This window comes from Globicephala melas, chromosome 9, assembly GCF_963455315.2.
Source record: "Globicephala melas chromosome 9, mGloMel1.2, whole genome shotgun sequence".
NCBI classification, from domain to species: Eukaryota; Metazoa; Chordata; class Mammalia; order Artiodactyla; family Delphinidae; genus Globicephala; species Globicephala melas.
Genome location: NC_083322.1, coordinates 94,923,309 through 94,936,301, shown reverse-complemented (window position 1 = coordinate 94,936,301; position 12,993 = coordinate 94,923,309). Strand labels below are relative to the sequence as shown.

The 12,993-nt window shown below is 39.6% G+C and overlaps 1 protein-coding gene across 7 annotated transcripts in view; it reads right to left on the bottom strand.

Annotated features, from left to right (window-relative positions):
• The window catches only part of HECW1 (HECT, C2 and WW domain containing E3 ubiquitin protein ligase 1), a 479,149-nt gene that overhangs the window by 446,493 nt on the left and 19,663 nt on the right, over positions 1–12,993 (bottom strand). Inside the window, exon 1 of one of the 7 annotated variants that reach the window (XM_060304848.1) lies at positions 3,051–3,081. The exons of the other annotated variants lie outside the window; for them this stretch is intronic. The gene's annotated coding sequence lies outside the window, so the exon portion shown is untranslated. Of the gene's footprint in view, positions 1–3,050; positions 3,082–12,993 lie in introns of those variants that run through there. 7 annotated transcript variants of the gene reach the window in all.

Below are 12,993 nucleotides of genomic sequence, written 5' to 3'. Positions count from 1 at the left end.
TCCTTAGGGAGACATGAGGAGGTGTTTGAGAAGGTATGGAACTTCCTCTAACAATGCATCTCATGATATTCGGAATGACTCTTTAAAAAAGGCCAGTCAAAACACTCAGCCACATTGCAGATCTTTGGGGGATGCAACTTCAACTGACTGCTATCACCTTCACCATTCAACTAATAAATGCTGGAGAGGGTGTGGAGAAAAGGGAACCCTCCTACACTGTTGGTGGGAATGTAAATTGTTGCAACCACTGTGGAAAACAGTATGGAGGTTCCTTAAAAACTAAAAGTAGAGCTACCATATGATCCAGCAATCCCACTCCTGGGTATATATCCAGACAAGATAAAAACTCCAATTTGAAAAGATACATGCACCCTAATGTTCATAGAAGCACTATTTACAACGGCCAGGACATGAAAACAAACCAAGTGCCCATCAACAGAGGATTGGCTTAAGAACATGTAGTATATATATATATATATATATGTATATATATACACACAGTGGAATATTACTCAGCCATAAAATGGAAAGAAATATTGCCATTTACAGCAACATGAATGGACCTAGAGGAAATCACACTAAGCCAGGCAGAGAAAGATAAATATTATATCATTTAGGTGTGGAATTTAAAAAATAATAAAAATGAATCTATGTACAAAACAGAAGCAGACTCACAGAAACTTATGATTACCAAAGGGGAAAGGGGCAGGGAGGGATAAAATAGGAACTTGGGATTAAAAGATACACACTACTATATATTGATATAATAAACAACAAGGTCCTACTGTATAGCACAGGGAACTATTGAATATATTCAATACCTTGTAATGACCTATAATGTAAAATAACCCGAAAAATATATATATATAAATATAACTAAATCACTTTGCTGTATACCTGAAACTAACACAATATTGTAAATTAACTATATTTCATAAAAGAAATTAGTTTATATACAGAGATGAACATTTTGCATTACTATGATGAGACAATTTATCATCAGTTTTACTCCTTTTTTATGAAGCATTTGAGACAACTGTTCATCTATAGAAGTAGGTGCAAATGCAAGGAGCTTAATTATAATAACATCCTTCACTTTCTTTAATTCTTTACGAGCTACATACAAAACAAAAAATACAGTAATCAATCAACAGAATTAATTTACATTGCCTACCCATGGACAATCTCTTTAAGTCTTCCTTCAGCTTTAATGAAAGCCAGGAATTGGAACCACCTGAGTTGCAAAAGGCAATCACGGCAATCACTGCAGCCACTCACTTTCTCAACAAGCACCAGGATCCTGAAGTGCCCGTTTGGTTGCTCCCTAGATGCTTCTCCACCCCAAGCCAATGCACATAGTAAGATCTAGAATGGGTGAGACCGATGCCTTTCCTTAACTATGTGTGAAAGAGGAAGGGTGAAAGAAGTTGGAAAAGAGAACCTACAGACCAAGGCAATTCTCAGGCAGATCAATTTCAGCAAAGCAAACATATGGAAACTGAGAATCTGGAATCATTGCTCCCGTTACTCCTGGGAATGCCATCATATATGCCCAGGGAAATATTTACCCCAGGTTGAAAACAGGTGGGATAGGTGAACGGGGTAACACCTGGTTTTGAGACAGAGCAATGCTAACTGCAGATGGTTGAGAACTACCTGAGAGACAGATGCCCAGCTGAGGTGGCAATGATATTCCGAGCATATTTGTAACTATTTCGCATTCCAGAGATTCCCAGAAATAGTTGGTGATAAAAACTGGATTTCTTGCAGTCGATGTGAAGGAATCCCAGAGTGTTTAACCATGTAAATGAAACAGCATTTGATTTTCAAATGAGAGGAAAAAGCTGTTCCCCTATCATCTCATGAGTCACCCAAAAGCAACAAGGAAAAGAAAAACAAAAAGGCAAACTCCGTCTTCAATAAAACCACAAGATATCTATAACTCTGAGCACAATATATGAAGTGTGGCCACCATATGCACTGGAGGTAAAACTGGGCTGTGGGAAGACACCAAGTCAGGATGCACGCGACTGCAAATGAGGAGAAGAAAGGCAGTGCACGCACCTTGGGATATACTGAAGAAATATACAAAAGAAGAAAAAGATATTGAAAGGCATACCATGTTCCTGACATGATAACAATTTCAACATGATAACAATTTCAGCACTTCCTTAATCTATATTTTTATACGATCCCAATGAAACTACCCATAGGATTTAAAATTAGAGAAGCTGATTCAAATTCTCCTGTGGAAGAAAGAAAATCAAGAACAAGATTCTAAAAGGGGAAAATAATGAGGAAAAAAATGCTGTAGGAGATACTTAACCATATTATGGAGCTAGAGCCGTTAAGAGTGTGGTGCTAGTACATGAGTAGCCATAGCTGAAAAACAGATTAGAAAGTCCAGAAATAGACCCCCCCCCAATTTTTTTAAACCATAATAAAGGTGAATTTTCAAATTGGTGGAGAAAATATGGATTATTCAATGAATGGTGTTGGGACATCTAGATGGTAAATCAGGAAGAAGGAAATACATTTGGATTAATATCTCATCTTATACAATAGGAAAATTTCCAAATTGATCAAACATTTAAATTTTACAACCAAAACTATAAAAGCACTAGGGGAAAAAATGGAAGAACATTTTTATAATCTCAAAGCTGGAAAGGTCTTTCTACAGGTGAAGAAAAACCTCGAAGTCACAAAAGAAAACACTGATAAAACTCAACTCTGTAAAAATAAACATGCACACGTGGAACAGCCACCCTATATCAAAAGATAAATGACAAACCTGGAAAAATATTTCCAACTTATATTATATTCAAAACCCTAATTCCTTTCATGTCTAAGAAACAAAAACAACGACCGAAGAAAAAGAAGCATGAACAAAGCATATCAAAAGATAGTACATAGAAAGGAAAATCAAACAATTCTAAAAATGAGAAGGTATTCAACCTTGGCCCCAATGAGCAAAAACGCTAATCAAAGGTACAACAAGCTCTGAGTTTTCACCTGTCCCGTTGGCAATGAGAAAAAGTTTGAGAACTCACCGGGGTGATCTGGCAGGTTTTGAGCTGTCTTTCGACTCCATTCCCACCCTTCTAAACTCTGCGATGCCGGAGCGGAGACTGCTCACCTCATCTCTGCTTTGCCACCTGGAGCCTGCGCAGGCACTGCCAATAGGAGATGCCAGAGGGGAAGAGGGAGGCTGAAAGAGGAAGAAGGGACTAGCTCCGCCCTCTCTGCTTCCTGTGCCGGTCCACGTTAGCCCAGCAACTGTTTCCACCTGCAGCGTCAGTGCTTCACCTTTGCAGCGGCAGAATCCAGTTTGTGTTTTTTTTCTAACACAGGAAGAGTCAGCCTGACCTTTCCTCCTTCAGTGAACCATCAGTAACCAATTAGCGCTCATTTCTCAGAAGTCCACTTGGGGCCCATGGGGTCCCTCCTCCAAGCTCACAGCACCAGCTGAATAAAATCTTCTTCCGAAGAGGTTTGTATTTCAATACTGTGAGGTCCCTCCTCTAAGCTGAAATACCGAGTGTTATGAAAGAGAAAATGTGACAGTAATAACATAGCAAAACAGGAGTGTCTATGCAGGAAATGGGTTCCCCCAGCATGGTCTGCCCACAGGACTAACATGCAATCTTCAACACACGTATGCTATGAAGAGGGTCTTCTGAGCATTTCTGAGCTCAGAGGCTAGAGGCTAGAGGCTAAACTCTAGCAAATCTCTAATTTTCCCTTGATGACAGGATTTGTAACAGCCCAGGCTGAGGTTTGACCCGGTGTTTTCCATTAAACACTATCCCTGAAAGATATTCTTTTAAGGAAAAAAGCCTCATGCCAGGTACTTCTGGAATGCCACTCTAGTCCCCTCTGTGGTCACCTCACTGGACCCCTCCCAGAGGCACAGTTCCCCAACAGTACCTGCACCAGTCTGCCAAAAGCACTGAGAAGTCCTGCAGCACAGAAACCTGTTTCCTTTTGTTCACACCGCCTTTTAATCGACTTCTGTAATCCGCCCCCACCCCCACCCACCCCCGCTCTTTTCACAATGAATAAGCTCTATTTTTATCCTAAAGCAGTTTTATGGGAAGCGCTTTGGAAAATGCTGTCCTAACAGTGGGTCACTTGGTCCAAGAGAGAGGACAGTCTTTTACTAAAACACAGACCACTGTCCGAATTGTCCAATTTATTTAAAAGCAAATGTTATAGACATAAATCAGGAAGATGATGCTTCTGTGTGGCTGGTAAATATATCCTGCAGGCAGGCACATATGCAGACAGAAAAGTTAGGCCTTTTGTAACAGCAATTCAGGAACCAGAAATGTGGGGAAAAGGACATGATAAATGAACTCCACCAAAGCGACCCTAAAGTCCTGCTTTCCAGAAGAAAAGCCACTTGCCATTTGTGATTAATTTACTAGCAGTGATAGAGCAACCTGTGCTTTAGGAACACCAAACAAACAAGCAAAACAACAACGAAAAACCCACAAACAGAAATGAAAACCCCCAGAAACTTGTGTTTTTAATAAAGAGATATTTAATCTTCAGCACAGATTCAACCATTGAACACGTGTGCTGAGAAAGTATAAAGCATAAAATGATGACTTCACCCCGCATCCCAATAGTCCCTGTGCAACTGGGGTTATGCCAACCTGAGCAGCACAATTTCAACTGCAGAGACTAACATCTTCTTACATTACCTCTCAAAGTGCGATGGTTATTATTCTGACTTATAGCTGGGGGGAGGGGGGAGGAAAGGGTACTTATCGCAATTCTTTTCAGGAATAGCACAAATAAGATACTTAAGTGAGCGTGATGTGAAAGAAGTCTCATACAAGGGGAAGCTGGGATGAAGTGAGAGAGTGGCATGGACATATAGACACTACTAAATGTAAAACAGATAGCTAGTGGGAAGCAGCCACATAGCACAGGGAGATCAGCTCGGTGCTTTGTGACCACCTAGAGGGGTGGGATAGGGAGAATGGGAGGGAGACACAAGAGGGAGGAGATATGGGGATATATGTATATGTACAGCTGATTCACTTTGTTATAAAGCAGAAACTAACACACCATTGTAAAGCAATTTATACAATAAAGGTGTTAAAAAAAGTCACATACAAATCCACTGAAATAATTTCCAAATGTGTACATCTCTCTTATTTAGTTTATAATGACCAGAATCATTAAAAATATATCGGTCAGTCCAAACTGACAGCTGTATTTGAGCTGGGTCTTTGAGCAGGGGTAAGATCTAATCTGGTGATTAAAAAAATGCAGAAAACATTCCGCTAGAAAAAAGTCATAAGTAAAATCTAAGATCTGATGATTAGTATAGTATGGATGTGTGGAATAGACTAATGAGATGAGTATCATTTTATTTTATTTTATTTTTTAGTATTCATTTTAGAGAGTAGTGGGAAGTAGCACTGAGTGGATGAGTGGAATTCAACTATGAAAGGTCTCTGAACCAGATACTGCAGGTCAAAGGGAGGAAATGACAGTTCCTCAGCAAAGTAGTAGCATCCCTGAAGCTCTGCCTAAAAGATCAACCTGAAATTGATCTGCCTCTTGAGAGGGAGCGGGGAAGAGACATTAGGAAGGAGATGAGCAGAAATTCTCCTTCGGTGATTCATACATGAAGTAATTAAATTCTGCACAATAGTGGCAGCAATGAGAATGGAAAAGATGGAAAGTGAAATTCTGGAACAATCTCAACGGCATTTAGAGAGTGATACTTCTTGTGTCTGATGCTTAACGCCAACATGTTAACTTGGTCACGGGTCAAGTTTTAAGGGCTGGGAGAGTTACAATGTCACTATAAGGAGGTCATAAATTGGGCTTTAGACGTATTAAACTTGAAACGATAAGAGGATTTCTCAGATGAAATGCCTTGAAATCTCAGTGGGATCAGGCTTAGGTCAGCAAAATCCTGGGCTGGATTTGGCCACCACCAAAACAGAGGTGAGTGTGGACTTCCATTGAGGGTAATGGTCCTGAAAGTACAGCCCTGGGAATTGAGGATACTGACCAATATTTTTAGCTCCCTGGAAGAACTATCTCTTAGCTGCAGTGTGGATAAACTGGATTACAAAACTGCGATCTGCTCAGGGGGTAACTTTGAAGAAAACGGGGGAGGCAGAGGGAGCTTCCACCTGTAGCATACCACCCAATGCCAGAGATGAGGCAAGAGCCACACCCCGCCAGAAAATGTGCCTGGCTCCTCCAGCACTGGAGGAATAGCTTCCTCAGGTCATCTGTTTTTACTGGCTCTCTTCCCTGAGTGCTCTCTCTTTACGTCTTTTGGGAGACGAGGTCACCTCCCTCCCTATATTTCAACCCAGCTGAGGGAGCATCATCAGGCATATAAGATCTAACTTGGTGAAAGATCTAACTTTCTTGCAGAAATCATTCCAAGCAGGTAAACACATCATAAATATCATCTAAGAGTTGAGGTTGTGTATAGAAGGGACGTGAGGAAGATATACTGAGCTGAGCAACCATTTTGGTGAGCAGTGGGAAGTGACACTGGGTGGACGAGTGGAATTCAGCCATGGAGGGTGGCTGAACCTGATATCACAGGTCAAAGGGAGGAAACGGCAGTTCCTCAACAAAGGAGCATAACCGAGCAGGACCCTATGCGGCCTTCCCAGGTCAGACCTCCACCCCACTCCACCCAATGTCCTCTGCCTGCCTCTTGTTTGTAGAAAAGCTTTAGTCTCCCAGGCCTCCCCTGAGTCTCAAAAGGCTGGCTCAAGAGTGAATGATAAGGAAATGTGAAGATGTAGAAACACAGAACCCTTGCTGGGCGGGGAAACTGGTAACAATTTAGACTATAAACCAGCCACAGAGCAGAGTCCCTGAACTCCCAGTTCCCTGAACGATATAGATAAAGGTCTGACACACATTCTCAAGCTGTTTTTATAGGAAGCAGACCCCCGCCAGTTGAAAACTGCTGACCTCAAGCACGTCGACCCCACACCGGTTGAAAGCAGAAGATGCTTGAAACTTCACCTTGATGCCAACCAGTCTAAGAATTGTGCACGAGCTGTTCATGCACCCTCAGCCTCTCCCTCATACTGCCTTTAAAACCTCCCAACCAGCAACGTGGAGATGGTCTTGGGATATTAGTCCACCATCTTCCCGGGTTGCTGGCCTCCTGAATAAAGCAAATTTTCCCACCAACAGTTGTCTCTCAAGTACTGGCCTTTTGAGTCGTAAGCAGCTGAACTTGGGTTCAGTACCGGCCTCGTCTGGTTACAGGAGTAGCATCACCAAGGCTCTACCCTGGGATGGGAACTGGCCTCCCTTGGGAAGGGAGAGGAAAAGCCCTGCAAGTACATCCCTGGAATTGTTATCTGGGGACAAACCCGATGCCAGTGATCAAAGAACCACATACGGCAATGCTGGGAAGCTACTTATTCAAAGTAAGCCCCACTAGATAAGCTCCAGTAGAGAAACGCCAAGGAGGCACTAAAATCCGGCTGGAGCTATGTATCTCAGCACACCCCTAGTTAACATTGGGACTACTCTGATTCTAGCAGAACTCACATAGAAGTGAGGAGAACAGACAGGAACATGGGCCGCTAGTCATCTGGTAAACATCAACCTGGATGGTTCTACTGTCCAAAGGTGAATAAACTGAAACAAAATGTGTAACAGGTCGATAAGGGGAGTACGACTTTAAAGATTCAGGGAAAAGCATACTTTGAGCTACAGCAAATAATAAGGAAGTCTAAAGTGTATTTTGCATTCTGAATAAATGTCATAAATTCATGAAAGGCCTTGTGAGACCAGATGAAAGATGAGGTGGAAAAGAAGTTAAGAAACTTAATTTCAGAGGAAACTTAAATTCGGAGATAAGAAGAAACTGAATGAAATGCAAGTTGAAATAACAACAAAACTATAGCAAGAAAAACTAAAAGTCAACAATAGAAATAAAGTCTGCTTTGGAGTGAAAATTCAAATTAGAGAGGTAAAAAAGAAATAAAAAGCTCTCTAAGAATACAAAAGATAGGGTCAAAAGAAAAAGCAATGCATGAAAAGATGATAATTGTAGACAGTTTACCTTTAGGAAAGAGGTATGTTTATCAGAGAAGGATTTTGTTCAAAGATATTGACCAAAACAAGCCACTAATGGTGGCTTAGCCAAGAGACAAGTTTATTTTTCCCTCCTGTAGCAAGAAGTCCAGAAATGACAGATCTGGGCTGGTAGTAGCAGTTACCTTACCAGGGACCCAGACTTTTTTTAGCCCTTGCTACACCATCTTTAGTCTGTGGCTCTCTTCCCCAGCTTACAAGATGGCTGCTGGCACTCCAGCCACCATAACCACATTCCAGATTGAATATGGAGGAAAAGGAAGAGCAAATGCAGCATACCAGATGAGTCAGCTTCCCTTAAAGAGCTTCCCCAGAGGCCCCCACCCAATGACTTCCAAATATATCTCACTGGACTCAAGTATGTCATATAACTACTTTTACCTGCATGGAAGACTGGGAAATAGAGCTTTTAAACTGAGACCATTCCAAAATTAAAACAGAGTTCTATGAGTAAAGAAAAAGGAGAGAGGGGATATCAGTTGACAAAGAGCAGCTTATAACAAAATTCCTGAGATGAATGACAAAGGAGCAGAACCAAGTCACAAAAATATACAGATGAAGATTGTCCTGTGCTGATTTCTTCCAATGCAAATCAGAAGATTTCAACATGTTTCCAGTAAAGTCCAATAAAAACAATAGCGAGAAAAACCTATATTCCTAGATATCTTGGAAAAATGCTCTAATTCCATTTTTTAAATCCTAAAAGTATCCAAGCAATAAAATTTAAAAAAAAAAGGTTATCTAGAAAGAATATAAATTTAGGCTAACCTCAAACTTATCCATGATCTCCAAAAGTAGAGAATCACAAAATAATATCTCAAGAGTCTTGGGGCAAAAGTTATTACACAAAAATAATAGTCACAGTCCAAAAACTATTTATAGAAGTAAGAGAAATATACCCCCCAGAAATCAAAAGACTCAGAAAATAGCCACTTAAAAACTTGCTTAAACATATGTTTTCCTTCCAAATCTATGAATAGGAAACTCATTCTGTTCATGTTTAAGAATAAATTTATTCTGGATAGACCTAGAAGTTATCATACTAATCGAAGTAAGTCAGACAGAGAAAGACAAATATGATATCACTTATATATGGAATCTAAAATATGATACAAATGAACTTATTTACAAAACAGAAACAGACCCACAGACATAGAAAACAGACATATGGTTACCAAAGGGGAAAGAGGGTGGGGAAAGGATAAATTAGGAGTTTGGGATTAGCAGATACAAACTACTATATATAAAATAGATAAACAACAATGTCCTACTGTACAGCACAGGGAAATATATTCAATATCCTGTAATAAACCATAATGGAAAAGAATATGAAAATGAATATATGTATAAGAATAAACTTATTCTTAAAATTTAAGAGTGAGGAACATGGACTATAACACACCATAATTTGGATAAACTGGAACATAGTAAACAGGTCTTGCAACCAATTATATTTTCCAAAGATGGACACAGCCGTACCTTCCATCCTACATGTGACGATGTATGGCTCCATGTTGAGAAGAGTTCTTAGAACATATCTGTGCTCAGCAGGAAAGGATGACTGGCTTAAAATTACTAACACGGCAAGATGGAAATAACCAAATTAGCTTTTTATCCAAGACAGCATAAAGAGAAAAAAGTAGGACTTTATGGGGCCTTCCCAGAACAGACCTCACCTCCAGTGTCCTCCACCTGCCACTTCTCTGTAGAAAAACTTTAGCCTCCTAGGCCTTCCCCAAGTTACAAAGAGTAAATTTAATCAGAGAAGTGAGAAAATGCAGAAAGAAAGGAAAACAGTCAAGCAAGACAAAATAATAACACTTTAGCCATTATACAAAGTCAAGGACCTTTAGTTCCTCCTCAAGAGCTATAGATCATATCCTAAGCCACGTCCTTTGAGCTGTTTTGCAGATACTGAAATCCCCACCAGGTGGGAGAAGTTAACTGTATGCTGCCCACAAGCACCTAGACCCCAGACCAGTTGGAACCAGAAGGTTGATCATGTTGACTCCTGATCATCTCACCACCAACCAATCAGAAGAATGTCCACAAGCTGATCGCACACTTTACAACCCCCCTCAACCCTGTCTTTAAAAACCTTTTCCTGAAAGCCTTGGGGAGTCCAAGCCTTTTAAGCACTAGCTACCTGGACTCCTTGCTTGGTGCTCTGCATGCACTTTCCTTCACCATAACCCAGTGTCAGTAGATTGGCTTTACTGCGCATGGGCAAGCGGACCCAAGCTTGGTTCAGTAACATAAATAGTGCAATCACCATGAGATGAATGAATTAACTTATCAGACAGACCCTGAAAAGGCCTAAAGCCCAAGGAGAGTTTACAGATAAATGTTTTCTAAATTCCAGGTAATAATAATCCTGACATCATATTCATTTTTCAAGACAATTAAAGCAACAGTTTCCTGATTCATTTTGATAAATGGCAAATACATAGTATAATAAATATGCAAAAAATAATCTCATCCATTCATTTATATTTAGTTATATATAATACAATAAACATATTTATTACATGTATGCATATATAAAACTAAGCATAGTGAATCAGCACAGAATTCAAAAAACATAAAAAATGTTCAAATTGAGTGTATTTGAAGACAATAAAGATAGTTTAATTACTAGGAAACCTATTAATGTAATTGATCGTTTCATTAGGTTAAAGGAGAAAACACCCTGCTTAATTCAGTAAATTCCCCCTTGAATGCAAAGTTTACGACATGATTCTAAACTAGGAATAGAGTAACACTAACTTTAAAAACTGAAATAAGCAGCCTGTACTATTTAACAGTGGAAAACTAAATCCAATTTAATTAAGGACAAGGACAAAATAAGGTTTCTTTTTACCACTATTACTTAATATTGCTATGGTTTTAGCCAATGTTATAAACACCTCCTACCCCCACCAAAGAGACAGAAAAGAAAGAAGCGATGGAGGGAAGGAAGGGTAGAAAATTACAAAGACATGTAAGCATTCAATTTCTTGTGTTTGAAATAACATAAAAGCTCCCACTGGCCAAAATTGTGTTAATTTGAGGATCAAAAAGAATCACAACTGTAATTGATTATATCACACTGAGTAGATAAAAATCTACTAGGACACAGTGATTTCTCTCCTCCCAAAAGAAGAGAGCAGAAAAAAAAGGAAAGCTCTTTTTCACAGAAGAATGGCAGCTAATAAACGTGGAAGGAATTAGATCATTGGAAAGTCACGAATTTGCAGTCCCCAGTGGATAACGGATTCTGAGAAGGAAACAGTGGAGGATAAAACAATTAAGTGACAGGTTATTGGGAAGTAGGAATTTGCCCCTATTATTAATTGTGAAGACCAACTGTAACTTTTGTTGCAGACATCTGAAGATCACCAGCTTAACCAGCAAGTCATCATAAATAAAATTAAAAGACATATTACAACCACATCAAATATGATAGAGTTAATATCTATAATAATAAAGACTTCATACAAATTGGAAAAAGGCGCACCAAGGCCTTGCCTGGGGAGGAGGTGTTGGTACAGTACAGGTATAGAGGATTTACAGAAACAGCCTCACTGTTCCTTTGTCCCTTCACTGGAAGTGGATAGGATGGCACCTGCCTGAGTATCAGAACCCCAGCATCGGAGACTTCATTAATCTGGGGTATTTTTCCCATGAGGTACGCAGAGGGACCCAGGACCCCAGACCTCTTTCCTTTTGCTTGCTATTCCTAACCTTCAGCTTCCTGTCCTCGGCTGGAAGAAGTGGAAGGGCAAAGGGAAAAGACTTGTGCCAACCGAGCCTGTTATTTTTCATCCAGAAAAAACATCTTTCCCAGAAGTCACTCTCAGAGGAGTCACCTGGTCACACAGAGAGCCAGCCTCCAGCCCCCCTCTTTCCTTGACAAAAGAGCAAAAATAAAATGGATAAATCATAGTACTTGGTACTGAATATTTGGAGATTGGCACTCACAGACCATTGGTATATGGCATACGTTGTTACAACTTTTCTGAAAAGCAACTCTTCAGTGTGTTTAAGGAAACTTCAGTGTACCTCTAGATTCATCAGTTCTGCTTTGGGGAATCATTTCTATGGAAATAACGTGAAATGTAATTAATGGTTTATGTACATTGATATTCATTAATGCAATATTTCTAATATGCAATCCCCTGACAAAAACAAAAGGATAAATTTAACTTCAGTGTCCAGTAATAGTTGAGTGGTTGAAAATATAGGGTCAGTTGTCAGAGAGCTGGGTGAGTTGGCCACAGAAACACTTCAGGTCTCATTTGTAAAATGGAGTTAATAATACGTCCCACATAAGCACTAAGAAGGATTAAATAAAATTTTATATGTAAAACATACCTCAAATACCACAATAAGAATCAATGCATAATATAAGGAATTCCCTGGTGGTCCAGTGGTTAGGACTCCGCCCTTTCGCTGCTGAGGGCTGGGGTTCAATCCCTGGTCGGGGAACTAAGATCCCACAAGCTGGTGGTGGTGCGGCCCCCCCAAAAAAATCGTTGCATAATAGATATATACATGGAGTATTATATAGATTAATATATAGTCGATTAAAATAGCATAGATGTAGAATATTAAAAATTGTATGACGAGAAAATTCATCTGCTGTTAAATGAACACAAAATTGTGTTTATAGTGTGGTTTCAATTTTATAATGTATATATGCATTAAAATACATTGAAAAGCCAACGGTTGTTACATCTGGTCATTGCGGGTGGTTATTATTTTATCCTTTGTACATGTTCTTGTTTTCAGATTATCTATCTGGTATAATCATTTTCATATAGATCAGGGGTCAGTAAACTTTTCCTTAAAGGGCCAGTTAGTAAATATTTTAGGTTTTTTAGGCCTTATGATCTCTGTCTTCACTACTTA